Source organism: Herpailurus yagouaroundi, unplaced genomic scaffold, assembly GCF_014898765.1.
Source record: "Herpailurus yagouaroundi ecotype Mexico unplaced genomic scaffold, PumYag 161, whole genome shotgun sequence".
NCBI lineage: Eukaryota > Metazoa > Chordata > Mammalia > Carnivora > Felidae > Herpailurus > Herpailurus yagouaroundi.
The window spans coordinates 5,281,174-5,307,718 of NW_024412402.1; the positions used below are offsets into that span (position 1 = coordinate 5,281,174).

A 26,545-nucleotide genomic window follows, 5' to 3' on the forward strand; every position below is an offset into this window, starting at 1 on the left:
GCTCTATGAGGTGGCATTCAGGGTTGTCCTTCTCTGCTGGAAGAGCCGATGGAGGCAGGCAGCCTGGTAGGAGGCTCTGCAGCCTCTCCAGTGAGAGGCCATGACGTGCCCGGACGTGGGGGCAGCAGGAATGGAACAGATCCCAATCCCTTGTTCAGTTTAATTTCCAGACATGCTCTGGTTTGCCTCAGAGCCTCCAAGACCATACTTTTGTTTCTTCCCTCTTTCTACCTAAAGCACCTGCAGTCCAAAGTAGGGTACTCTCTCCTTAGGTCAGCCAGTCATCTGGTCATGAGGATGGAACTGGAGCATGGTACTGGACTGAGTTCCAGTTACAAAGGCAAGAGGGGGCAGGCCCCACTCCGAGCAAGCCAGCCTGCCTGCAGGTTCTGAACTACACCCGGATTGCATGGCCGTGTTCCCAGCCTGCTTCCAAAAAAATACTCAATCTGAGAAATACAGAAAGGAACAAAAACCCATGATACTTCAAAACCCCTCTCTGTGCTGTTTGCATAATGTGAACCTTCACGTGCTCAAGAGGCAAAAGATAGGGGGGAAAGAAAAGATCCATGACTGAGCCTAAAGCATTAAAGTAAAAAATGGATTTCAATAAAACATGATATAAAAACAAGAAATAACTGTAAATGGAATTGAAAGCAAATGACATAAAACTTCAGCACAAGGCTGCTCATTGCAATTCTGGAAACTTTCCTTCTCACAGCTGCACAGCCATCAGTATTCAGGGTACTTTTTCTTTCCATCTCTCTGAATTTATCACGTAAAGTGACGTATGATGGCTCTCAGGTTCCACACAGCTTCTGCAGAGGCCTCGGAACTTCAGGGGACTGAGAGTGGACACATGTCCAGTCTTCCCCAGGGAGAGCAAAGGGGAAGTCAGGACCAACATTGAGGATAGGACCCTTCATGCCTCTCCTGTCCTCAACCTTCTGTTCCATCGATAAAAGGCCCCTCCTCCCTCTTTCCCGTATGCAAAACAGAAACAATGGTCCCAGCCCAGAGAAGACCCTTGAGGAGAGAGGGGAGCTGAGGGGATGTCCCAGGAGACATTAGCCCTACAGTCATTGTGTCATGAGGACAGGCAGGGAGCACATCTTTAAGTGGAAGAGGACCCATAGGATCTCTGTAGATGCAATGTGGGCTTTCCCCAACCACGATGAACTGTGCAAAGGAATACAAAAACTGGAAGCCATGGGACTTGACACGATGTTCAGCTCCATAAATTTTCCTAGTATAATCTTCAAGTCCCGGTTGGACATGTTGATCATTATCTGGAGCACTCTGTCCTTGTAGGTCTCAGAAATCAGCCAGTTGGTGGTCTTCACTTGTGGCAATGAGAATTGAAGGAGGCTGGAATCAGATGACTCTTATAATCTCTTCCCACCCCCAGAAACTGTGACCACAACTTGGAATTCATACTACATGTTGCCTCCTGAGCCCAATGATAGTAAGAAGATTGCTGTTTTGGGGGAGTCATACATGGATTACCTTCTATCATTCTTTTCCTAAATCCAGGAGGTGGGCGTTATCACCCCTATTTTACACAGCAGGGACAGGGGCTCAGATGGTTAGGTGAAACAGTCTGGTGAGGAGATATACTAGTCACAAGTGTGGACTAAGTTCATGAACCTGATTTCAAATCTCATTGCTGCTTCTAGGGGTAAGTGTTTTAGTGGGTGACTTGGCCCTTTGTAAGAAATAAGAAGACAGCACCATAGCCAGAGCCCTGGGCACATAATAAGCCCCTTGTGAATGGTAGCTGTCGGAACTGGTGGTTATGCTTGCAGTTAGAAACTTGCCCAGAATCATACAGTTACCAAGAGACAGAAGTGGAATTTGAGCTCAGTCGCTCAGTTTCCAAAATCTGTGCCCTTTCACTTGGGTGACATCCTTCTTCAGTGTGTATAGCCAGCCAGCAGTAAAAATAACCATTTGTTGGCCATCAACAAGTGCTAGCTATTGGGGTGGACCCTCTACACAGATGATTCCATTCAGCCTTCTCAGCATGTGGGGTAGAGGCCATTCTCTCTGTTTTATGGCCCTAGGGACTGGGATAGAGCCTCCAGACTGCCCACCTTCAGCCTGTGAGTGGCAAAGCCAGAATTTGATCCTTGAATTTTCTGACCTCAAACTGTGTACCTCTGTACATCCTGGCTTCCTCTGCAGTCAATGCTCTAATATGTTCTGGAAATACTCAGAAGTGCAGTTATCAAGGATTTCCTCATGCACAGGCTCTTCCTGGATGGGGTGGAAGATGACTTGAGGGAGGGATTCTGGTGGCTTTGCCAGATTGGGATTGGCAGTTTTGTTTGAACATTCCCTATTTTAGAAGCCAGCTTTCTCCTTGGAGTCCCTCTGTTGTCTCAGCCCCTCCATCGACTTGTCACTCCTCCTGCAGGGACAGTGGAGACCTGCTTGTCCTTCAGAGCCCAGTTTCTGTGCTTAGATCAGTGACTGATTTCTCCCATCTCCCACCTTCGTCCATGCTCACCTGAGAATGAAGAGATAGATTATGAGTCTTAACAAGAGAGATTGCTCAACAAGGAGCCAGGCGATAAGTGTTGAGTAGTGCAGGAGAGGAGAGAAGTGGGACCTGGCCCACAGGAGAGCATCTCTGCATGCAGTTTGATATGACAGTACAAATCCAACTTTCAGTCACTCCACATAGGGGACCTGCTTGTCCCTTTGAGGAGCCACCTCTGTCAGTGATGCTTCTGCTTTGCTGAGAAGTGAGCCCTGCCCCCTCTGCTGATTTAGTGAAGACAGTGACATCCAGATGCTCAGCCCAGGAGGCCCAGAAGACCCCTGGGTTTGGACGAGGCTCAGCTCCTGCCAGTGCCACCGATGTGGGGGCTCAGTGCAGCCCGAGGGTTCGGAAATGAGAAATGCCTCCCTGGGTCAAAGGAAGCGCTTTTGACGTCTCAGCTTTCATCTCCCAGTGCTTCCCCAGCCAGAAGTGACAGGGAGGAATAAAATGCAATTTATTCACCAGCCCAGGAGGCTCATTTCCAAGCACAATAGCCATGCCAGGCAGCGGGCCTTCCCCAGAAGAGATGAAAGAGAAGAAAGGGAAACCAAAGAAGAAAGAAAAGCGTCTGAAGAGAATCAGGCCATTAGAAGAGGGCTCTACAGGATGACCTGCTGGGCCACAAAGAAAACCGAGGGCTCTGGTTGGTGCCCGAGACACCTCTGCCCAGGCCTGTCTGGAATATGAAAATGGCATCATTGGGGAGAATGGATGTGTGTGACATTAGAAATAAGGCAACAGGTAAGAAATAAGGCCAGGGATAGGAATAAGGTCACTGATGAGGCATAAGGCCATGGGTACCGCCTGGAAAGAATCAGGGCAGGCCCAGGGCAAGCCCTCACCCTACCTGCAGCAGTGAGAGAGCTGGGGACACAGGGATATGGACAGTTTTCCAGAGAAGCCTTATGAGGTTGGGAGTTTCTTCTGGAGCCACTCTCCAGGTTACAGAGAGCAGTTACTTCCCCTCTCTGAGCCTCTGCTCCTTTGCAAAAAAGATCAAAGAGTACCTGCTTCCTCCTATTGGTTAAGGAAATAACACGTGTAGAAAACACCAAAGTGGCCCCTGGCATTCAAAAGACATTCAAGACATGTTTTAACTGTTCCCTCTTCCTAGAATACCCTATCTTATCTCGTTCTCATTCTCTGGGCAAACTTGGAATTCATCCTTCCAGTCTCTGTTTTGGCTTCTATGTGTAGCCTTCCCTAATTTTTATAGACACTCAGGCATGACTTCAGTCATGTTATCACCACGTCTAGTAGAGCATCTATCACACCAAATAGGTGAACACTAGCTGCATTCATATCTTGGCCAAACACCGAATGCTAAAATCAGTCATCATAAGATGACCTTCCAGAATTCAGGAATAAATCTGAAATATTATGCCAAATGATTATTATTACAATTGCTTAATTAAAAATGTTAGTGGTTAAATTTTCAGAAGTTTGGTGTTAGAGTTGAGAACAATCAGCCCTATGATCCTGTTACAGGCCCTGAACTCTGGTGGATGGATGCTCATTTCCAACAGAGATCAGTAGACCAGGATATTTGGGTTGTGCTTTCATATACATATTTTCATATCCATGTTTCTTTCATATACATATTTTTTATTATGCCTTGACATAAGACAGTTTATCATGGATGTTGTTGCACATGATTTTTGAGGTTTTTCTCTTCACAGAATCCTGAGATTGACATATTACTCTTAATTCAACCTCTCAAATATGAAGAATTTGCAAATAGGAAAGACTCATGATCTAAATGGCATTTACAAACGAAGCAGTAAATACAGACCCTAATGGTTATTTTGTTTAGTGTTATGAATGCTAATACTCCAAACAATTCTGCAAAAGATAGGAATTATGATATCATCTAATCTCTGTCTTCAGCTTATATTACTATTTAAATTTTTACAAATATTTCTATGTTCAAAAAGGATAAAAAATTCTTCCCGGAGTTATTGAGCCAAGACACTTTCTAGTTCCTTTTCATTTAACCCTTTGAAGGCTCTGAATAATGTTGTTGCATATAAAAACGAACAACTTTCAAAATGATCGTGAATTTTTATGCCATTTCAGTCTTTCGGTGATGAATATAGATTTAATTTTGAACTGATGTTGATAGAATTTCAACATATCAAACACAGATTTTTTTCCCACTTTGATCCTCATGTTTCATTACTTCTTTACCCATATTTCAAAGAGAATGTTTAAATACAGACAAACCTTAGTAGAGTGCTCTATATTATTGATATCACAATGGTGATTTTGTATGTTAGTAATCTATGGGATTAGTTACACAGAAGCCTAAGGATGTCAGAAATGAGTGGACACTGAACTCCCAGACTTCCAGAGGCCTCTCTCTGCCTGTATCAGACATGCAGGGCAGACTGTGGCCAGGGCCCAACCTTGTTGCCTCGGACTGCCCGACAGCAGTGCAAGTGCCTCCCTGGCATTGTCTCTGTGGAGGGGGTATCCAGGGACACAGTGCTCTTCCATTCTCCTCATGTCCCCTGTCTCGGACCAAAGCTTCTTGCAAATGCTTGCATACGATCGTTGACCACTGCTCCTCCCCCGACCAGGCTGCAGTGGCATTTATGATGTCATTATTAATGTCAAAGGTCTTTATGCTCCCTAATTGCCTGCTTTTTACTCTGTGCTTCCTCCCCCACTTCCTGGAACATACCTTGCATGACAGGAGAACTCAATTTGTAACATCCTGCCTGTATGTTCTGGTTTCACTGCAGCAGAACCACCGCCATCTCGTACCCCTTTGGTTAGCCAGTCAGTATCACTGCTGTTGCCAGGGACACGCAGTAACAGGCTGGGAGAACATCAAAACCAAGTACACCAGCACACGCTGCAGGTCATCAGCTGAGGGTGTTTGCGGTGTACTGATCAGCCAAGACCCACAGAAAGTTCTTGAGAAGTTTTCATTGGTTGAGAGCCTATGAGAACTCTTTCAGAATATAAAAGATCTATATATTTAACAGCTGAGTATTGGAATGCTACTATATACACTCATACACACACGCACACACACACACACACACACACATCTCTAAGGGAGCATTAAACAAGCAATGCATGTCTGGTAATTATCTGTTTGCATATGTCTTTTGTCTCCAACAGACTGGAAACTTTGAGTTAAAGGGCCAAGCCTTTCTTTCTATGCCCAGCTTTTAAAGTAGAAGTGCTATATCACAGCAGCTTAATAAACATGAGATGAATGATTGAATGCACAAGTGAAGGAATTGTCAAAGGGAACCATAATTCCCCCTCTCCAGCCCCCTAGGCACCTGCTCTCAGTTCTTCCCTGGAGATCCAGCTGCCTGGTCAGTGGAACAGGAGAGCTAAAGACTGCAGGGACCCCAGGGTGGAAAGAGCAGGTGGGACAGAGGAGGAAAGGAATGGGATGCTGGTCTTCTCTCACCCAACTCAGAAGGGGGGGATATGGCAGCAGCTTGTTGCTGGCTGTTTCTGACTCTATTTCAAGTAGCTCAGCCTCAGTCTAGGACTCCCCTCAGCCCCTACATCTCCTTGCCACTGGTTCATACTGAGCCCTGGGCTGGGCTGGGCTCTGAATCCCTGGGGACCGCACAAGGGGCAGGCACCACCGTGAGCACTGCAGGTGCGAGAGGCCAGGAGGTACAGCCTCCTCTCAGCTCGTAGTGAATGGACACAGAGGTGTGAACCATGCTCTCCTCCAACCTCAGCTTCTGCCAGCTCTCTGTTCTCCATCTCTCACCAGACTCTCCTGCACTCTTCTATATTTAACTCTCTAAGGCTCATTAACTACAAAATCCTGAACTTTACCACCAGACCAATTCAGAGGAGTTAGTTTTTGGCTATAGTTATTCTTCCTTTTGAGGATTAATTTCCTTTAATACTTGCCCTGTTAATCACTTTAACAATGAAATTAAGATGATTATTTTAATAAGGTAATGGGTGATAAAGAGTGGGAGATACACATTTATTACACAGGAGGCCAGAAGGTCTTGATAAAAGTCAGCCTTGTCAATAATATATTAGGTGGGGATGTGCTTCAGGAGGATCAGGCTGAGGACTGCTCTGTCTCCCTGTTTACAGACACCTGTTTCTGTCAGTGTTGCCGCGTTTTTGCTTTCAGGCCCCATAAAGTGGCATGCCAGTCACCGAGAGTGACGGGCTGTTATTTTTCCTCTGGAATTCCGGTGGCAGCTCTAGAGGCCACTGCTCAGGGATGCCAGCTCCAGGCCTTTGCCTCTGGAAAATCGCCTTCCTTCCCCACTGCCTTCATTCTCTTCTCTTCAATCCTTTCTTCCATTTCTCCAGCATCCACCTTCCCTGTCTTCCTGCACCTTTCCCTTCCGCTGTCCTCACCCCCATTTAGCCAGAGAGGACCACAGTAGGAGTTTGTCTATCATTGCATAACTCACCCTGTTTTGTTTTTAATCAATGTCAAGATGCTTCTTTAAAGTCTCTGACATCTCCTGCTCATCCTTGCTTATTCTCTTCCTACCGACAAGGGAGATATTGTTCCCACGGAGTCATGGGGTCACTAGGCGCAGGGGGCAAGAGGCATGCTAGGTCATGGCTGGTAGAGCTGGCACAGAACCCAGGGATCCTGGCCTCCATCGCCTCTTGCCTCAGTCGTGAGTGACAGAAGCTAGGAGCATCTCTCACTTCCTTGCTTCACCCTGCCCTCCAATAGTCAGCCCTCTCATTGGCTGGGATTCATGCAAAAATTCTTGGGAAGAGGAAAGACCCATTCCTTTGGTTTAAAAAGCAGAAGGTGGATGGTGCACCTGGGTGGCTCAGTCAGTTAAGCGTCTGGCTCTTGATTTCAGCTCAGGTCATGATCTCATGGTTTGTGAGTTTGAACCCCACATCGAGCTCTGCACTGACAGTGTGGAACCTGCTTGGAATTCTCTCTCCCCCTGTCTGCCCCTACCCCACTTGCACATGTACTCTCTCACTCTCTCAAAAACTTCAAAACAAAACAGAAGCAGATCCAACCATTCCACTCCTGGGCTTGTCCTCAAAAGAATTGAAAGCAGGGAACCAAACAGGTATTTGCAAGCCCTTGTTGATGGCTGTGCTGTTCACAACTGCCAAAAGGTGGGAACCACACAAGTGTCCATCAGCATGGATAAACAAAGTGTGGTATATGCATTCAATGGAGCATTATTCACTCATAAAAAGGAATGACATTGTGATACATGCTATAACATGGGTAAGCTTTGAAGACATTATGCAAAATGAAATAATTCAGACACAAAAAGACCAATGAATTGGCAAATTCATAAAGACAGAATGTAGAGTAGAGAGTACTAGTGCTGGAAAGAGGGGAGAATGGGAATTACAGCATCATGACTGCAGAGTTTCTATTTGGGATGATGAAAAAGTTGTGGAAATGGATGGTTGCAATGGTTGCACAGCATTTTGAATGGACTTAATGCCACTGATTTAAATGTACATTTAAAAATTGTTAAAAGTAAAGTTTTATGTTGTTTATTTTGCTACAATTACAAAGTGGAAGAAAAAGCAGAAAAGGAAAGGAAATTAAAACTTGTTTTAAACAGTAGTTTCTTTTTTATTATGGAGTATACCACAATTCAGGAAAGTATATAAAAGAGATGCTTGCATCTTGATGATTTATCACAAAGCAAACTTTACTGTAACAATTTGCAGGTCAAGATATGGAAGGTCCCCGACCCCCTAGAATCCCTGAATCCCACCCCCCTCAGTAACTTCTCCCTCTAATCCCCACTTCCAAAAGATAACCAGTATCTTGCCTTTTGTGGTAATCATTCCTTTGTTTTGTTTTAGGATTTTATGGTCTACACATCCAACTGTAAGTATTATAGTTTATTTTTGCTTATTGTTTTTAACCTTATAGGAACAAAATCTCATGTGGTTTTGTGTTGTAGTGTCTTATGCACTCGACATTTATTCGAGACTGAAACATGCATTTGTGTAAATCTGTAGTTTATTTTTGTTGCTCTACAATATTGCATTGTGTGGACATTATGTTATATATATGTATCTATATATCTATCTAGATATCGATATCTATCGATATCTAGATAGATATATCGATATATCGATAGATACAGATATCTATCTGTATATCTATATATCTACATAGATAGATATCTAGATATCGATATATCGATATATCGATATGTAGATATCGATATATAGATATATCTGTGTTACTGTTGATGGGTATGTGGTTGGTGTCCACATCCGGGATATTGTGCCCTGGAACATGACTGCTCCTAAATGAGAAAGAGCTTGTAACTAGGTGGGGAGTTAGTAGGACATGGGCTTTTTGAATTTAGGAGAGGATGCCAAACTGTCTCCCAAAGTGGTTTTGGCAATTTACATGTCCACCAGTAATGAATGAGAGAATTATTTTTAGGGTGTTTGCTTATGGCCCAGGAACTATGGGGGGAAATAAAGGAAAATACCCATAAAGGGAATCAATGTAAGGTAGATACTGTCAGTATTGGGCTTACCCAGATGCCCAGGGATCCTTCCTACCATTTACACGCATTCCTCCCCCTGCTCCTGTGACTTTCTGCTTTATTTTTGCCATCCCTGACTCTCCCTGAGGCAGGCCTTGTGGCTGCATACCCATAGGTGTGGACAGCTGGCAGTGCGTGGCAGGTTAGTAGCCCCCACACACTACCTCCTGCCCTTTAGTCTTTGGCTGGGGGTACTTATTCTCAGCTTTCTTATCTCTGGTCCTGACAAACTTTGAGGCATCATTTACACCCAGAGATGCTCTCTAGGACCAGGCTAAAGTCACTGTCCAGGGACTCTGCCTGAATTCACACACTTGGTGGCTTTTCTGTCTTCCTTGTCCTGCTTCCCTCACCTCACTTTCTCCTGAGAGGCTTTCCTTAATAAATCACTTGAAAAATAACCCGTCTCAGGATCTGCTACTGAGGAACCCAGCCTAAGAAATGCACCCAGACTTATGAAAACCCAAGTGTGTTGTCTCTGACAAAAATTTCCCTTCAGCGAGTCTCTCTTTCCTCCCGTGTATTACAAAAAAGTTCAGTTACTAATTCCAAAGATTCAAAATTCCATTGTGGTATAAGATGAGGATGGTGGTGTCACCCCAGCCCAAATATGACCACTGAGAGAGAGTAAGTCCAACCAAGATTCCAACTTCTCAGAAAGGCCCCTCAAGCCCCCTCCCCTCCATCCCTGTGTACTCATGGAGGCCCCCAGACCTGGGTGTGTACAGGAGCACTTGCGCGTGGACTGGGGGATGAGAGGTGTTAAGCGGATCAGTATCGTAAGGAAACGATGGAAGCACACTCAGGGAAGCTGACGGGAGAAGAGTGAGAGTTTAACATGCTAGTGTGTGTGGCAGATGTGAGCTTTTACGCCATAAAGCCAGTCTGTGATGCTGGCTCCAGCTGTTGTGAGGACAATGAGCACTTTCTGGATCTTTTTCCATGGCCTGAATGCCATTTGCATAGCAACTGTGCAAATTCTATGGAGAAAGCTCTTTCGCACAGCCAGCATCTCATCCTCACAAAACTTCCAAGGTGGTGTGTCTGTGCCTTTCATCCTCATGAGAAAACTAAAATCGGAAAGGTTAAGAGACTTATCCAAGGTCGCAAAGCCAGTACATGGAAGAATTGAGTCTGAGATTGAAGCCTCATGATTTTAGGTCCCAGAGAAAAAGAGAAGAGGTGGGAAGAGGTGCTCAGGAGAGCAAAAGTTAACATTTATTGAGAGTTTACTATATGATGGACCCTGTGCCTGTATGACCCCACTGAGGCCCCATAAGATGGGTGCTGTTATCATATCTGCTTTAGAAACACTGGGCATAGAAAGGCTTAGTCATTTGACTACAGCCACCTGGCTGGCCAGTAGATGAGGAGGGATTCAAACCGAGCTAAATAAGCATGCCCACTGTGAACTAGGACCAGAGAAATTTACAAGAGTTGTCTGGCGCCCAGAACACAAGATTTGGGAGAGTCCAGGGTTTGGGGCAAAACCAAACGGATACCATGGAGTAAATTTCACTGGCTTTGCAGACAGCAATTTCAACCCAAAGCCAAAAGTGTTTACGTCAGACTCAGAAAATACCTCTTCCCCTCTCCCGACACACACACAAGTGTGGTGTCCTGGGAAACTGAGAGAAATACCCGTCTTGAGCCAGAAAAACATGTACTAGGGGGTGAGTGAAGAGTGGATGTGGCCTCCACTGGGAGTAGGGGAGGGTATAAACGTTTTCTTTGTCCATTGGGCCTTCTCTGGTGCCACTCTGATGAGGGGATTGGAGCAGAGGCTCCCTACTTGGCCTTTGGGGTTGGGGGGTGGGACCACAGTTTCTCCTCTGGTGTTTGGCCAGAGTGGAGTAGTTATTTTCTAAAAGTTTTCTGTCTTGCTAGACTGTTCTTTTCCTGGTCCTTTGGACGAGGGAGCAGGTCTTTATTGAGGGTATTTTGCCAGTACTCATTGGCATTTCCAGCTTGCTCATGTCTTCAGACCCAAGCCTAGAATGGATGAGGCAAAGGAAGGCCTAGACAACTGGCTCCTGTGTTGTTCCTCAGGTCCCAAGGGCCCTATGTAGTCTGCCTTCTCTCTGCCTTTCAGAGCCTTCTTAGGTTTGTTTTAAATACAGTGTGCAATTTTTGGTTGTCTTTGATGGACAGAATAGGGAAAAATATGTGTACTCCATCTTCCCAGAAGCAGAAGGCACTACTGTCTTTTAAGGCCACTGGTACTTATACCCACTTACAGAGCTAACCCATGCATAAGCCCCGCTCTGGCTTTTTCCTCCTCCTTAGTTGGTCTCATGAGATTCCTCCATAGAGCCACAGGCATGAGATGAAGAAGGAGCTCTGGTGTAAGTAGAGGGTGCCATGGGGGTTTGGGCCACTATTTAGGCGTCTTCCTCATGTCCCTGGCCCTGCTTGCCCCCAGTCCTGGATGAACCAGTTCTGTCATACAGTGGGTTGTTGCTGGGCCTGCCTGACCTGATGATAGACAAGCTCACAAAGGTGAATTCCAGCCACCTCACCCCTGATGTATCTCATGGTTGGGCATTCCAATTCTAAAGACCTCATACCACACGCCAGGAGGTATTTTTTCTAAAGGCATGTGCTGCAGAGGGCAGGGTCTTGCTTCAGAAGCACAGGGGCCTGATTTTTGATTCTCCCACTGAGACTTCCAGGAACCCCATGTGGCATCTTTCCCTATGCTGATGCCTCCTGCAAGTTTGCCTGACTGTGTGGTCTAAATGGTTAGGCTGCTTGCCCTGCAGCCCAGACCTGTGCCAGAGCCCTTTTCCTGCTATAGGCCTCACTTGAAGCTGGCAGCCTTTTGTGTCACCTGGTATATGGGCCAGAGCAGTGACCCTAGGTTTGGAATATGCTGCTTCCAGAACCCAAGGATGCTCACCAGGTGTTTTGCTTCCATTATTACCACAGAGTTTTAAGATTCGATCATTTGCCTTTTACTTTGAAGGAGTTATCCTTGCACTGCGCGCCTAAAATTTTATGGATTTGGCAGGTCTTCCCAGGGTTTATTGCTCACTCTCCAGGGTCTGTGTGCTGTGCCAAGACCTCCAGGGATTCTTTGGGAAGGGTATGACCTTAGCCAAAGCAGCTCTGTGCTGCTGAGCAGACCCTAAAGTTGCTGACAGCACGGGGGTGATTGCTGGCCATGCCTGCCATACATGGGCCCTAGGTTTGCCTTACGGGGGATTGCAGGTGGCCGAGTGCTGTGTCTATCAACCATGTGTGACTGACTGGTCCTCAGGACAATAATCTCTCACTATGGCATGTTTCCATTTAACTGGTGAGAAAATGGAGGCTTTCGAAGTTAATAAGCAGTAGAGTCAGGCACTGTAGAAACCGCCCAGGACAATCTGTCTCCCATACGTGTTGGCTAAATCGTGGCTCATTATTATTATCATTTGCTAAATAATTAGATGGCATGATACTCAAATGTGACTGGCTATTCCAGCAGGAAGTCCTGGCTTTGCTCTTAGACAAGGCACTGTAGAATAAAACTGGATCATGGGTAATGGGGAGGTGCTAGCCTGGGGCTGGGAGGCTTGCTGGTACCAGTTACAGAGCGCTGAGTTCCGCTGGATCAGGGGTCCCATCCCCCAAAGCGAAAGCATGGCCTGTGTCCTTCACTCAGTTCGTGATGTTCATTATCTTTCGAAGGATGAGTTAAGGATCTCTTAGCTCTGGCAGGTGGCAGCCCCAACTTTTAACCCCGGGACCTACAGGGACTCCTCGCCTGGCCTGGTGCTCTGCCAGGGCCCTTTCTGAAAGTGAGCCTTCTCTGGATGAGGGAAGGTCCCGGTGCACACTCACTCTGCCTTTATGAGTGCCAGTCAGGGATCCAGCACCCAGCAAACCTCCAGACAGGGTGTGTTTGTCTCCAGTGGTGGGAGCCCAGCCATCTCTCCGCTCCTCCCACACACCCACTCCTACTTCCCCTGGCCCTGTGCCCATTCTTGCCCACTCCTCCTCTGTCTCGCACCCAGCGGCAATTCAGAGGCACAGGCTTTTTTTCTTTTTTTCTTTTTTTTTTTTCTTCATGAAGGAAACAGCCCCCTCCGTCTGCCGCCTCCCGGGTCGATAAGAGAGGGGATGCTCAGCCAGGCCTGGAGTCAGCCAAGGAGATGAGATGCGTCTCTCTGTAACAGCCGTCATGATGTAACTAGGCTAAGCCTGCCCGGACCTCCTCCCCATCAGGAGGGGCAATAGGCGGACGGCTTGTCTAGCAAGGACCGCCTTGCTGTCTGGGCCCTGACCTGGCATCCAAGCTGATTTCATTAGCAACAACAACTGCTTATATTTATTGAGAGCTTACTGTTGGTCAGGTATTAAGCAAAGCAGTTTATCAGCGCTGCTTCACATAATCTTCATAACAGTTCAGTGATGTATATACTACCATGGTGTCCATTTTATAGATATAGTCAAATTAATAATGTCAGAGACTTAGTGCACGATTCTAAACTATCGCTGTATCCCCACAACAACCCTATGAGGTTGATACTATAGTAATTTCCAATTCATGGATGAGGGGACTTGGGCATAAAGTTAGTAACTTGCCCAAGGCCACATGGCAAGTATCTGGTCTGGAGTTCACCCTCTTTACCACCATGCCGTATTGCTCCTCACTTGTACCCAGTAGCTGAAATTCCTGGTAACTTGTCCAAGTCCGCACCCACCCACTGTCCAAGGGTCAGTGTTTGAACCCTCCTTAGTCTGACTCCACAGCCATTGCTATTACCAGCACGCACATTACTACCTCTCCTTTGGATGAGAAATGCGAACTCACAGCCTAGAAATCAAGCCAAGCAGGCCTGAGAAGAAACATGTTACTGTTGGGTCTATCCCAGCACCTGCTGCCCTCCTCACCCCAGGCCCAGTGTGGAGAATAGAACCAAGCAGCCACACAAGCCAACCCAAGTTCACAAGTGCAGCGTTGAAAGGAAATGCCAGTACAAGCAGAGGACATTGGAATTAGCATCTAAAATCCCTCCCACGGCCGAGAAACCAACAGTCTGGAATCTTGTGGGAAGGAAGACTGAATTCTCATCCAGGCTGTAATAGGATTGGATAGTACACCTCTGCTGTTTGCCTCAGCCCTGCTTTATTGGTGCTGTTATCTGCACTCTCAGCAGACAGCACGCCTTTGAAGGCATGTCTGGTTCTGTTCACAGGCACCAAGATAAAGACAGTCTCCCTGCCCTCAATCGCTGGATGTCACTGTCAGGAACTCTCGAATATAACTCCGGTTACTAAAATAAATGATTAGGGAGCTTTCTCTCTCCTACTCTGAGCGCTCCATTAAGCAAATGAAATAGAAGCATTCAGATACACTCCCTTTTTCTTTTCCCTCCTGTGATTAACTGCATAATAAAAATGATATTACGTGAGCATAAATCTCAAAGAAGCCCATCTAAGTGACAAGCCATGCCAAGGACAACAGCAGACAAAGGTCATATATTTTAGGTGACCTCAGTGTCCTGTCCAATCTGTCCCCTCTTCCTGTTCAGAGCTCCTGTGGGTCTTCTGAGCCACCTCTTCCCCATCCTACTCTATATTCTCAATCTCCATTTGAGGCATTGATGGCTCGTGTCTCAGGAAGAGCCACCTTACCTTCAGACACTGATCTCTTACTGGTTCCCAAGCCAGGCACTGGTTGTCACCCTGCAGGACATTTTAACAAGGCTCTGCCTGAGGCAGCCTTTGTTTAGAAATTACCTTGCGCTCTGATGGTGGAGGAAACATGGCTCAATTTGCCAGGATACCTGGGTATCAGATGTTTTCTTGTCTGCTTCGGGTCTTCTGACTCCTCCATCCTCTGACTACCGCCAAGCCCTCAGCTCTTGTTAGGGGTTCTCATCGCTTGGTTCTAGCCCCTGGCCTTGGCACATTCTTTCATTCTGGTCTTGCCATCCTGGGTCCTGGCTTCCTGCTTGCTTGGGTCAGTCTCTTATGTCTGACTCTTTAGATCCTAACCCTACCTGGCATGAGGAAAGTGTGTTGAGAGGCACTGTGAGCTCCCAGCTCCCAGAATCCTTGGAGCAAAATGCTTCCAACAATAACTCCCTCTTTCTGTAAACATAAACCTCAGGCCCACTGCAGAGAATCCTCCCTACACTTTCTTCTTAGTTACTGAAGAAGAAGATGCACGCAGAAACACTTAAACACTTCATCTTACCCACACAGACTTACATACATGATCATATATACACACATTCATGCACACCCAGAATTACATATATGGATTCACACATGAAAACACATATGTAAACATAACTACGTACGTACATAAATCCGCAAAGATTGATGCAAAATGCACATACACACGCACTTTCATACATACATACACATTAGTAATCAAAACCAAATGAGGATTTGCATCCTATCTTATTTATATGTGTAATTTCTGTGTCTAGCACAGAACCAGGAATAAAGTAAGTGTTCAGTGAATCTGTTTTTAGCAAATGAAAAAGAGACACATAGCTGACCTCCTGTGTAATCACGTGAGTAGCTAGAGAAACTCACCCAGTTCTCCAGAGCCTGAGGCAGAATCCCTGGGACCAGGAAATCAAGCTGCTGCCCCACAGAGAACACGAAACTCCAGGTGGGATGGCAGGAAAGTGTCCTGACTGGCTTTTTCCCTGACCCTGTTGAGGTCCTGGTCTGGGTGGAGCCCAGTGTTCCTCCACACCTTGGCTGGCAGAGGAGTGTCTGCCCATGAAGGCCCCACCACTGCTGGCATCCCTGCTCCTTCACCCTCTGCAGCACCCATCCCCAAATGCTCATACTGCAGGGAGTTCTGTTCTGATATTTGCCCAGAGCATTTCCTGTTTTTCTTTATTTCTCCAATTCTGTGACAGATTTCTCTGGAGCCATGTCATGCTCACCAGGCTACCCTCCGCCTCTCTGCAATATGTCGCCTGCACGGAGCTGGGGGGGCTTCCTCCCCACCAAGACATGCTGCCTCCCAGCCTCGCTAGTCACCAGGCTGTGAGTCACCAGAGAGAGAAGGAACCTCCACTGCCTCCTCCCTCTCCTCACACTTGAGCACACGCCTCCTCACGCTCCCAGCATCGTGCCCTCCGCTCACTCTGGAGGTACACGGCCAACTGATGTCGGTCATGTGTCAGCTTAGGCCGGGTGGCTCATGCCACCTCGTTTAACCTCACAGAAGACCTCTGTGACAAGAATTTTAGTCCCCATTTTACAGATGCCAAAACCAGGCTTTGGAAAGCCCAAGTTCATGTGGCTAATAAGAGTCAACATTCTAACATACATCTGTCTGGCTCCTTGCATTCTGTCAGGCTGAACCATGGTTTCTCCTAGGGAGTGGTGTTTGGATCTGCCTAAATTATTAGCCGTGAAACACAGGCACTAATTCAGCATGAGGCCAAGTTGAGCCTCAGTTTCTTCATTAGGGAGGCTGGGCTCTTAGGTTCCTGACTGCCCTCCCAGGCCTGTTATAAGCAGGGCCGGCTTATTCATTTGTGTGGTTTGTAGCCTGCACAAAGGGGCCCAGGCAGTGGGTGAGGAACTGCAGTCCAGACTGCTCTGGCCAGACTCTGCGTTGGCCCCGAGGGGGTGTCTCATTCTAAGGCAGACAGAAGGTCAGTAGAGGCTGGGATGTTCCAGTTTTTAGAAACAAGGAGAGTTAAGATGCCTTGAAAAGCTTGCAGGGAGAAAAGTCGGACTGCATGCAGTCAAAGCTGCCTGAGGCTCCAAGCAGCCAGCAGAGGCCCCAGTGTTTCTAGTTGGGCTCCTGCTCCTAGCCAGGTGCACCTGATCTGGATGCAAGAAACTGCAGGAAAAACAGGAGTCATCAGGGGCTGGCTCATTGCTGTGTTGCATATTGAATGAAGGACTTAGGGATGGGGACAAGGAAGGAAGGTGTTGGCTAACATGTTACTTGGAAGACTGCATTTCAATAATTGTTTTTTTTAATGTTTATTTATTTATTTTGAGAGAGAGAGAGAGGAGGAGGGAGGAAGGGATGGGAAGAGGCAGAGAGAGAGAGAGGAAGAGAAATAATCCTATGCAGGCTCCACACTCAGCACAAAGCCCCAACACAGGGCTTGATCTCATGACCATGAGATTATGACCTGAGCTGAAATCAAGAGTCAGACACTTAACTGACTGAGCTACCCAGGTGCCCCTCAATAATTGTTTTAATAAGCCATTTATTATTAAGAATCTGACCTGCCAGCTAGGGGGGGTCAGAAGTGTGATGTTCAGCCATAAATACCTTTCTGGGCCAACCCAGGGAGCAGAACTGTGGTGGAGGTGACAGATAGGCAGCAGTCTGAAGTGAACTCGGTTTTCTGGGTACAGTGGACTCACCTGCATCTTTCTTCAGTTTCATCATCATATCCATCACCACTCACTCCCTATGGTCCAGCCATGTTGGCTTTTCAGGTCCTCTGTCTCCCCTTCCACCTACTCTGGCTGACTCTTACTTAGCCTTTATTATCTTTAACCCCTAAATTAACGCAAGCACCCCACCCCATTATACATGTGCAGGAAACCTGTACTTTTTCACTGCAAGACCAGGGTCAAAAATGTCTTGGCAGCTGACAGCACTATGCCTCTTAGGTGGCAAGTCCTCTGCTTAGGGAAACACTTAATGATGAGCTTCAGGCAAAAGGTGAGGACCTCTGGGCATTGACAGGAGCCTATGCAACAGAAAGGAGCAAAACTGTTCGGTGAGAGATGAGAAAAAATTGTATTTCTCTAAGAGTAGAAGAGAATATGGGGAGGAGTCAGCCAGATGCTATGAGGCTGGGGCTGACTTTGAGTAGGATATGGGGTAGGGTGGTAAGTGACAGTTGCCAGGGCTGGAGGACATGTTAAAAAGGGGGATGCTTGATATAGGATATGAACCTGTTTGGAATGCTATGATTTAAACCCCTAGTCTGATACCTCCTTCCCGTAAAAGTCTGTAGGTAAGTCTAAAAACCCACAAGTTACTTTGTATAATTTTCTTTTTTTGTTCAGTTTTATTGGGATATAAGAGACAAACTGGTAAGATCTTTAAAGTGTACAACATAACGATTTGATATACATAAACCTTATGAAAAGATTTCCCCCATTGAGTTAATTAACACATCCATTATCTCACATATTTACCTTTTGGGGGGGCAAGGGTAAGAATGTTTAAATTCCACTTTCTTATAAAATTTCAGTTATGCAATACAGTGTTACCATCTGTAGCCACTATGTTATACACCAGATCCTCAGAATTTATTCATCTTTAAAAAAATTTTTTTTCAACGTTTATTTATTTTTGAGAGAGTGACTGCAAGTGGGGAAGGGGCAGAGAGAGATGGAGACACAGAATCCAAGGCAGGCTCCAGGCTCCGAGCTGTCAGCACAGAGCCTGACGTGGAGCTCAAAATCACAAACCATGAGATCATGACCTGAGCCGAAGTTGGATGCCTAACGGACTGACCCACCCAGGCGCCCCAGAACTTATTCATCTTAGAACTGAAAGTTTGTATCCTTTTATCAACCATTCCCTGTTTCTTCTACTTCCCAATCCTCAAAACCATTCTCCTACTCTGTTTTTATTTTTTATTTATTTTTTTTTTAATTTTTTTTTCAACATTTATTTATTTTTGGGACAGAGAGAGACAGAGCATGAACAGGGGAGGGGCAGAGAGAGAGAGGGAGACACAGAATCGGAAACAGGCTCCAGGCTCTGAGCCATCAGCCCAGAGCCCGACGCGGGGCTCGAACTCGCGGACCGCGAGATCGTGACCTGGCTGAAGTCGGACGCTTAACCGACTGCGCCACCCAGGCACCCCACCTACTCTGTTTTTATGAGTTCAACTTTTTTTTTTTTTTTTTTAGATTCCACATATAGTAATACCATACACTATTTGTCTTTCCCTGTCTGGTTTATTTCATTATTGTGATATCCTCCAGGATATCATATTGTCACAAAGCACTGGATTATCTTCCTTTTAAAGGCTGAATAATATTCCATTGCATATGTTTACCACATCCTCATTACCCACTCATCTACCAACTGACCCAGGTTGTTTCTGATCTTGGCTTTCGTGAATAATGCTGCAGTGAATATGGGAGTAAAGATAGCTCTTTGAGATCTTGTTTTCATTTCCTTTGTCTGTATACCCAGAAGTGGGATTGCTGGATAATATGTGATAGTACTATTTTTAATTTTTTGAGGATCCTCCATATTCTTTTCTGTAGTGGCTGCACCCGGGTTCTCTTGTCTCCGTATTCTTGATAACGTTTGTTATCTCTTATGTTTTTGATTGTAATAGCCATCTTAACGGGTATGAGGTGATATCTCATGGTGGTTTTGATTTGCATTTCCCTGACAATTAGTAATTTCTAGCACCGTTTCTTGTCCTTTTTGGGCATTTATGTCTTCTTTAGAAAAATATCTTTTCAGATCTTTTTCCCCATTTTAAAATCGGGTTGTGTTTTTACTACTGGCTTGCGTGAGTTCTTTATTTCTTTTGGATATTAACTCCTCATCATATATACAATATTTTCTTCCATTCCACAGGTTGCCTTTAATTTTGTCAATGGTTTCCTTTGCTGAGTAGAAGCTTTTTAGTTTGATGTAGTCCCACTTGTTTATTTTTGCTTCCGTTTCCTTTCCTTTGGTGTCAAATGTACAGAAATGTTGTTCAGACTGATGTTGAAAAGCTTGTCCCCTATGTGTTCTCTGAGGAGTTTTATGGTTTCAGGTCTTTATGTTCAAGTCTTTAATCCATTTTGAGTTGATTTTTTTTTTATTAGTTTCAAGCTTTTATTTAAATTCCAGTTGGTTAACACCGTGTAATACTAGTTTCAGATGTAGAATTTGGTAATTCACCACTAATGTACTATACCCAGTGCTCATCACAACACATTGTTAGTTGATTTTTGTGGATGATAAGATAGGGAGGTGGTTTCCTTCTTTTTCAGAAACTGTTTTCCCAATGTCATTTATTGAAAGATGATCCTTTCCCCGTTATTTTTGGCTCATTTGTCAAAAGTTAATTGACCATAGACAAATAGGTTAATTTCTAGGCTCTCTATTCTTTCTCACTGATCTATGTATTTGTTTTTTATTCCAACAATATACTCTTTTGGTACTTATAGCTTTGTATTATAATTGTAAATCAGGAAATATGGTGCCTCCAACTTTGTTCTTTCTCAGAATTGCTTTCACTGTTCAGAATCTTTGCAGTCTCATACAAATTGTAGGATTTTTTTTTCTATTTCTGTGAAAAGTGCCTTTGGGATCTTTATAGGGATTACACTGAATCTGTAGATTGCTTTGGAGGTAGTATGGACATTTTAACAATATTAACTCTTTCAGTTCATGAGCATGGAATGTATCTGTCACTTCATTTGTGCCTTCTTCAATTTCTTTCACCAGTGCCTAATAGTTTCATTTTATGGGCCTTTCACCTCCTTGGTAAATTCATTCCTCAGTATTTTATTTCTTTTGATGCAATTGTAAATGGATTATTTTTAAAATTTCTCCTTCTGATCATTCAACATTAGTATATAGAAGTGCAACAGATTTTTGTGTTTTGATTTTGTATCCTACAACTTTACTGGATTCATTTATTCTAGCAGCATTTTTTTTTTTTCCTCTGGGGGAGTCTTTAGGGTTTTCTATATATACTATCATGTTATCTACAAATAGCGAAAGTTTTACTTCTTCCTTACCAATGTGGATGTCTTTCTTTCTTTTTCTCACTGTTCTGGGTAGCACTTCCAATAATATGTTGAATAAAAGTGGGAGAGTAGGCATACTTGTTTTGTTCCTGATCCTAATGGAAAAGCCTTCAGATTTTTGCTGATGAGTATGATGTTAGCCCTGGGCTTGTCATTTATGACCATTGTTATGTTGAAGTACATTTCCTCTATGCCCAGTTGCTTACAGTGTCTATCACAGAAGGGTGTTCAATTTTGTCAAATGCTTTTTCCATATCTATTGAAACGACCATATGATTTTTTATCCTTCATCTTGTTAATGTGGTGTATCACATTGATGGATTTGTGAATGTTGGACCATCCTTGCATCCCTGGAATAAATCCGTCTTGATCATGGTGTCCAATTCTTTCAATGTATTGTTGAATTTGTTTTGCTAATATTTTGTTGAGAATTTTTACATCTATGTTCATTAGGGATTTTAGCCTGTAATTTTCATAAAGAAAATTGTAATGTCCCTTATCTGGCTTTGGTATAAGAGTAATGCTGGTCTCATAAAATGATTTGCAAAATATTCTTTTCTTCAGTTTGACAAGGATCGACATTAGTTCCTCTTTAAATGTTGGGTTGAATTCACTGGTAAAGCCATCTATCTGGTCCTGGCCTTTTTTGTTTGGAGGTTTTTTGATTGATTCAATCTCTTTACTAGTAATTGATCTGTTGAGAGTTTTTATTTCTTTATGATTTAGTTTCAGTATGTTGATCCTTCTAGGAATTTGTCCTTTTCTTTTAGCTTGCCCAATTTGTGGTCCCAATAGTCTATTAATGATCCTTTGTATTTGTGTAATATCAGTTCGGATCCCTCCTCTTTCCTTCCTAATATTATTTAAGTCTTCTCTCATTTTTTCTTGGTAAGTCCAGCTGAAGTTTTGTCTATTTTGTTTATTTTTTTTGAAAAACCAGCTCTTAGTTTCATTGATCTTTTCTTTTGTCTTTTAGTCTCTATTTGATTAATTTCTGCTGCAATATTTGTTATTTCCTTCCTTCTGTTAACTTTGGGCTTAATTTGTTCTTTTTTCCAGGCCCTTGAGGTATAAAGCTAGGTGGTTTATTTGAGATCTTCCTTTTTTCTTTATGTAGATATTTATGACTATAAGCCTCTCTCTTAGAATTGTTTTTGCCATATCCCACACGTCTTGATATGTTGTGTTTCCATTTTCATTTGTTTCAAGATTTTTTTAAATTTATCTTTTGATTTCTTCTTTGACATTGGTTGTTTAGGAGGATGTGGTTTGATCTCCTCATATTTGTGAGTTTTACATTTTTCTTCTTGTAATTGATTTCTAGTTTCATACCATTGTGGTCAGAAATGATGATATGATTTCAGTCTTCTTAAATTTATTAAGACTTGTTTTATGGTGTAGCATATGATGTGTCCTGGAGAATGCTCCATGTGTGCTTGAGAAGAATTGATATTCTGCTGCTGTTGGATGGAATGTTTTGTATTTATCTGTTAGATCCATCTAGTCTAACATGTAGTTTAAGTTCAATGTTTCCCTATTGATTTTCTGTCTGGATGATCTATTCATTGTTGAAAGTGGGGTACTGAAGTCTCCTACTGTTATTGTATTGCTATCTATTTCTCTCTTTAGATCTGTTAATATTTACTTTCTGTACTTAGGTATTTCTATGTTGGACACATAAATATTTATAAACGTTACATCCTTTTGATGAATTGACCTCTCTCATTGTATAATGACCTTCTCTGTCTCTTGTTACAGTCCTTGGTTAGTCTATTTTGTTGATATGAGTATAGCTATCCCTGCTTTCTTTTGGTTTCTATTTGCATGGGATATCTTTCTCCATCCCTTCACTTTCAATCTATGTATGCCCTTAAAGCTGAAGTGAGTCTCTTGTAGGCAGAATAGAATTGGATCTCTTAAAAAAAAAAAAAATCTATTCAGCCACTCTGTATCTTTTGATTGGAGAATTTAGTCCATTTACATTTAAAGTAATCATTAAGGAGCACCTGGGTGCCTCAGTCAGTTAAGCATCCTACTCTGTTTCAGCTTAGGTCATGATCTCATGGTTCCTGAGTTTGAGCTCCACATTGGGTTCTGTGCTGACAGTGTGGACCTGCTTGGGATTCTCTCTCTCCTGCTCTCTGCTCCTCCCCTCCTCTCAAAATAAATAAATAAACTTTAAAAAAAAGTAATTATTGATAGGAATGGACTTACTATTGCCTTTTTATTCATTGTTTTCTGGTAGGTTTTTTTTTTTTATAATTCCTTCATTCCTCTCTTCGTCTCTTGCCCTCTTTGTGTTTTTATGGTTTTCTGTAGTGGTATGCCTTGGTTCCTTTCTCTTTATCTTTTGTGTACAGGCTCTTATTCTATAGTGTAGTATGTACTCTGTGTTCTTGCTTTGTAATTACCATGAAGTTTACATAAGACGTTTTATATTTATAACAGTCTCTTTTAGGCCAACAGCTTAACTTTGTGCACATTCGAATGTGTACACTTCCTCTATGCACATCTTACGCTTTTCATATCATAATTTGCACCTTTGTACAGTAGATATCTATTAACAAATTATTGTAGTAAAAGAAGGGTTTTCTTAAAAATTGAGAATAAGGCTGAGTTTCATAAATGAATAATACAGTATGGAACAACAACAACAGCATACCTAAAAGAATTAGGTGATCCATGAACTAAGGAGGCAGGACTTTGGCTCCAAAGGTTACATAAGAACCTAAGACACTCACGACCCAGGATCCTGGAGAGAGCAGAGAAAGGTACGGGGATGTGAACTGATGTTATCTAGACTGTGGGTGTTCCCAGCTGACATGGGACTTACAATCACATTAATGATGATTGTAATTAAACATTTGTGTTATCACAAACTAAGTATTTGCTTCTCCTCATTGGAATCGAAAGAATAGAAATTATGTGTGTCCTGTTTTCATTGGTAGGTCCTTAGCATGTTAACATATGCTTGGCCTAGCTTGTGATCAGTTACTATTTATTAGATGGATGGATGGATGGATGCATATCACATGAAGAGGTGATGACACTAGGTGAGGCAGTAGAGAAGATGTTGCGGAAGTGGTTAAGAACAATTTGGGAGAATAAGGGAGATAAAATGGAAGATTCCATCTAGCCCAAGGCTTCCTGATACATGGGGCAGTGGGATTCCAGCAGATACTCTAGTCTTGACACAGAAAGGAGGGTGGGGCTGGGGCACCAAGGGCAAGAAGGTACCATCTTCTTTCATCAGCTTCAGGGGAGGGAGCAGGTTTTCCTATGTTACAAGTAGGTAAGTAGACCCTTAATAATGAAATTCATGGGCATTTGAAACCTTCTTCTAAAATTCAGGGTTCTTTTAACTAATTAATACTAGCTATGTTTTTTCAAATTCTAATTTTGTGGCAAGCACAGTGTTAAGCATTTTACATGGACTAGTTAACTTGTTCCTCACAGCAAAGGTCCTGAAGGCAGATGATATTGCTGCTACTCAACAAACAAGAAAGCTGGGGCTCAGGGTGGTTAACTTGACCAAAACTGTCAGGTGCCAAGAACTATATACAGGTCAGTCTGGCTTTCAAGTCCATGTTTTTCATCACTTAAGGATTCCTAGGCCTCTACCAACATCCTTTCCTTTATCACCTATTCACCCAGACAGCACATGCCACCCTTTGCTAGTGTGCAGGGCAAGGGTGATAAGCCACTGGTGTAGATGCAAAGTCTGGGCAGAACTCTGAGCATGTCTCCTGCCTCAGGTAGGCTCAGACCCTTGCAGGATACTTGAAGCTGGGAGAAAGGCCCTGTGCATTATGGGTCCTGGAACTGTGAAGCTGATTCTCCTGAAAGATAGCTCTCTGAGCATAGACTGCAGCCCCTCTCTTCCTAGTCCTCCTGTAAACTGGAAAAAGGGCAGGAAGTTGGGGGTCAATTCCCCATATCAGCCATTTCTGGAAAGCTTCTAAGTTTAAATTGCTGACAGATAAGCTAACCATGTCTCCCAGGCTTTCTGCATGACCATCCTTCCATGAAACCCGTTAACTGCTCCTCTCGCTTTGATCAAAGCCCTCTGGGGCACAGGAGAGGAAGGGGAGGAGAAGGGTCTGGATTCCAGGGCTGAGACTCTTTGGAAAGTGGCCAGCTCTGCCTGCTGAGTGAGGGGAAGGCAGCATGCATGCCTGACCTCAGAGCCCTGGGAGGGGAGTGGGAGGCAGGCAGCTGGAGCCAACCGCTGACCCTAGATGTCCCTCTAGCTCCAGTGTCCAGCCCTGGCCCTGCTCTGCAGTTTCTGCTCAGAAGGGTGGATCTTACCAGCAGGGTCTATGGGTGTGGGCCAGTGAACTACAGTTCCGAGGCAGTTTGTACACTGACTGATTTTTTCAGCCCAACAGCACTTCAGATGGATTCTTGCTGGAAGCCTACTGGTAGGTATTTGGAAGGTTTGCCCAGGCACCTGCGGCCCAGGAGCCTTCCAATGCCAGCCAAGGGAGAGGAATGGTTTGGAGGTGGCTCCCTTAGGAGATGAAAAGGCTTCTGCAGCTGTCAGGCTGTACAAAGTTAGAAAAAGGCGAGGCATTGGGCCATTTAGAGAAAACAGTTGGGAGGTAAGAGAAGAGAACATGGCTTTTATGAGTCTTGAGTCAGCAGGTAAAAAGACCAGTCCAGAAAAGACCAGTCATTTCCTTTTGTCCCTGATGGAGTGTGGGGATGTCATCCTCCTAAGGCTTCAGGGAAGAGTCACACCACCCTCTGTCAGCACGTGGCTTTCTTGAAAGCCAGCTGGCCATGGGTCTGGGGTCAAAGACACTGTTTCAGCCCCACAGTACCTCAGCAGCCCAGTGTGTCAGTGTTAGGGCATGCAACAACCTCAGGAAATCCAGAGCTGGTGTAAGTGAGCATCCTCTGGAATGTGGGGTAAGTGTTCAATCTCTGTGCCCCTAGAACACATCCAGCAAAAGAGAGGTTCAGCTGGGTTCGTTCATTACTGTCCAGTGTCCCATATAATCCAGCAATCCCACTGTGGGTATATATCCAAAGGAAATGAAATCAGGATCTTAGGGAGATATCTATACTCCCAGCCCTACTGCAGCATTATTTGGCAATAGCCAAGATATGGAAGCAATCTAAATGTCCACCATTGATAGATGAATGGTTAAAGACATTGTGAAATAGATGATAGATATAGATAGACAATGGAATATAAAATGGAATATTATTTATTCCCTTAACAGTTAATGTTATTTTAACATTTAATATTATTATTCCTTTAAAAAGAAGAAAATGTTGCCATTTGCATCACTGTAGATGAGCCTAGAGGACATTATGCTAAGTGAAATACAAATGCTACATGATCTTATTTATGTAATCTTATTATGATATGTGGAACTTAAAAAAGTCAAATTCATAGAAGCAGAGAGTAGAGTAGTAGTTACCAGGGTGAGGGGGAAATGAGGACACATTGATGAAAAAGTAGTTTCAGTCATATAGGATGAAATGCTTTCTGGACATCTAAGGTGTAGCAAAGTGACTATAGTTAGCAGTCCTGCGTCACATCCTTGGAGTTTGTCAAGAGAATAAATCTGAAGTATTCCTACCACACACACACATACAAAAGAGTAACTCTGAGGTGCTGGATATGTTAATTAGCTTGATTGTGGGAGTCATTACACCCATACATGTTTATCAAAACATCACATTGTACCCCTTAAGTATATACAATTTTTATTTTTACAAAACTTAAAAATAAATGAAAAGACAACAATGAAAACAAAGCAAAAACAAAACCAAT

General features: G+C 43.9%; 1 long non-coding RNA gene across 1 annotated transcript in view; it reads right to left on the reverse strand.

Moving 5' to 3' along the window:
* LOC121035395 (uncharacterized) overlaps window positions 1–15,954 on the reverse strand; it is a 41,867-nt gene extending 25,913 nt beyond the window's left edge. Inside the window, exon 1 of the long non-coding RNA XR_005792860.1 lies at window positions 15,589–15,954. This is a non-coding gene — a long non-coding RNA (uncharacterized LOC121035395). The remainder of the gene's footprint in view (window positions 1–15,588) is intronic.
* Between the last annotated feature and the right edge of the window lie 10,591 nt (window positions 15,955–26,545).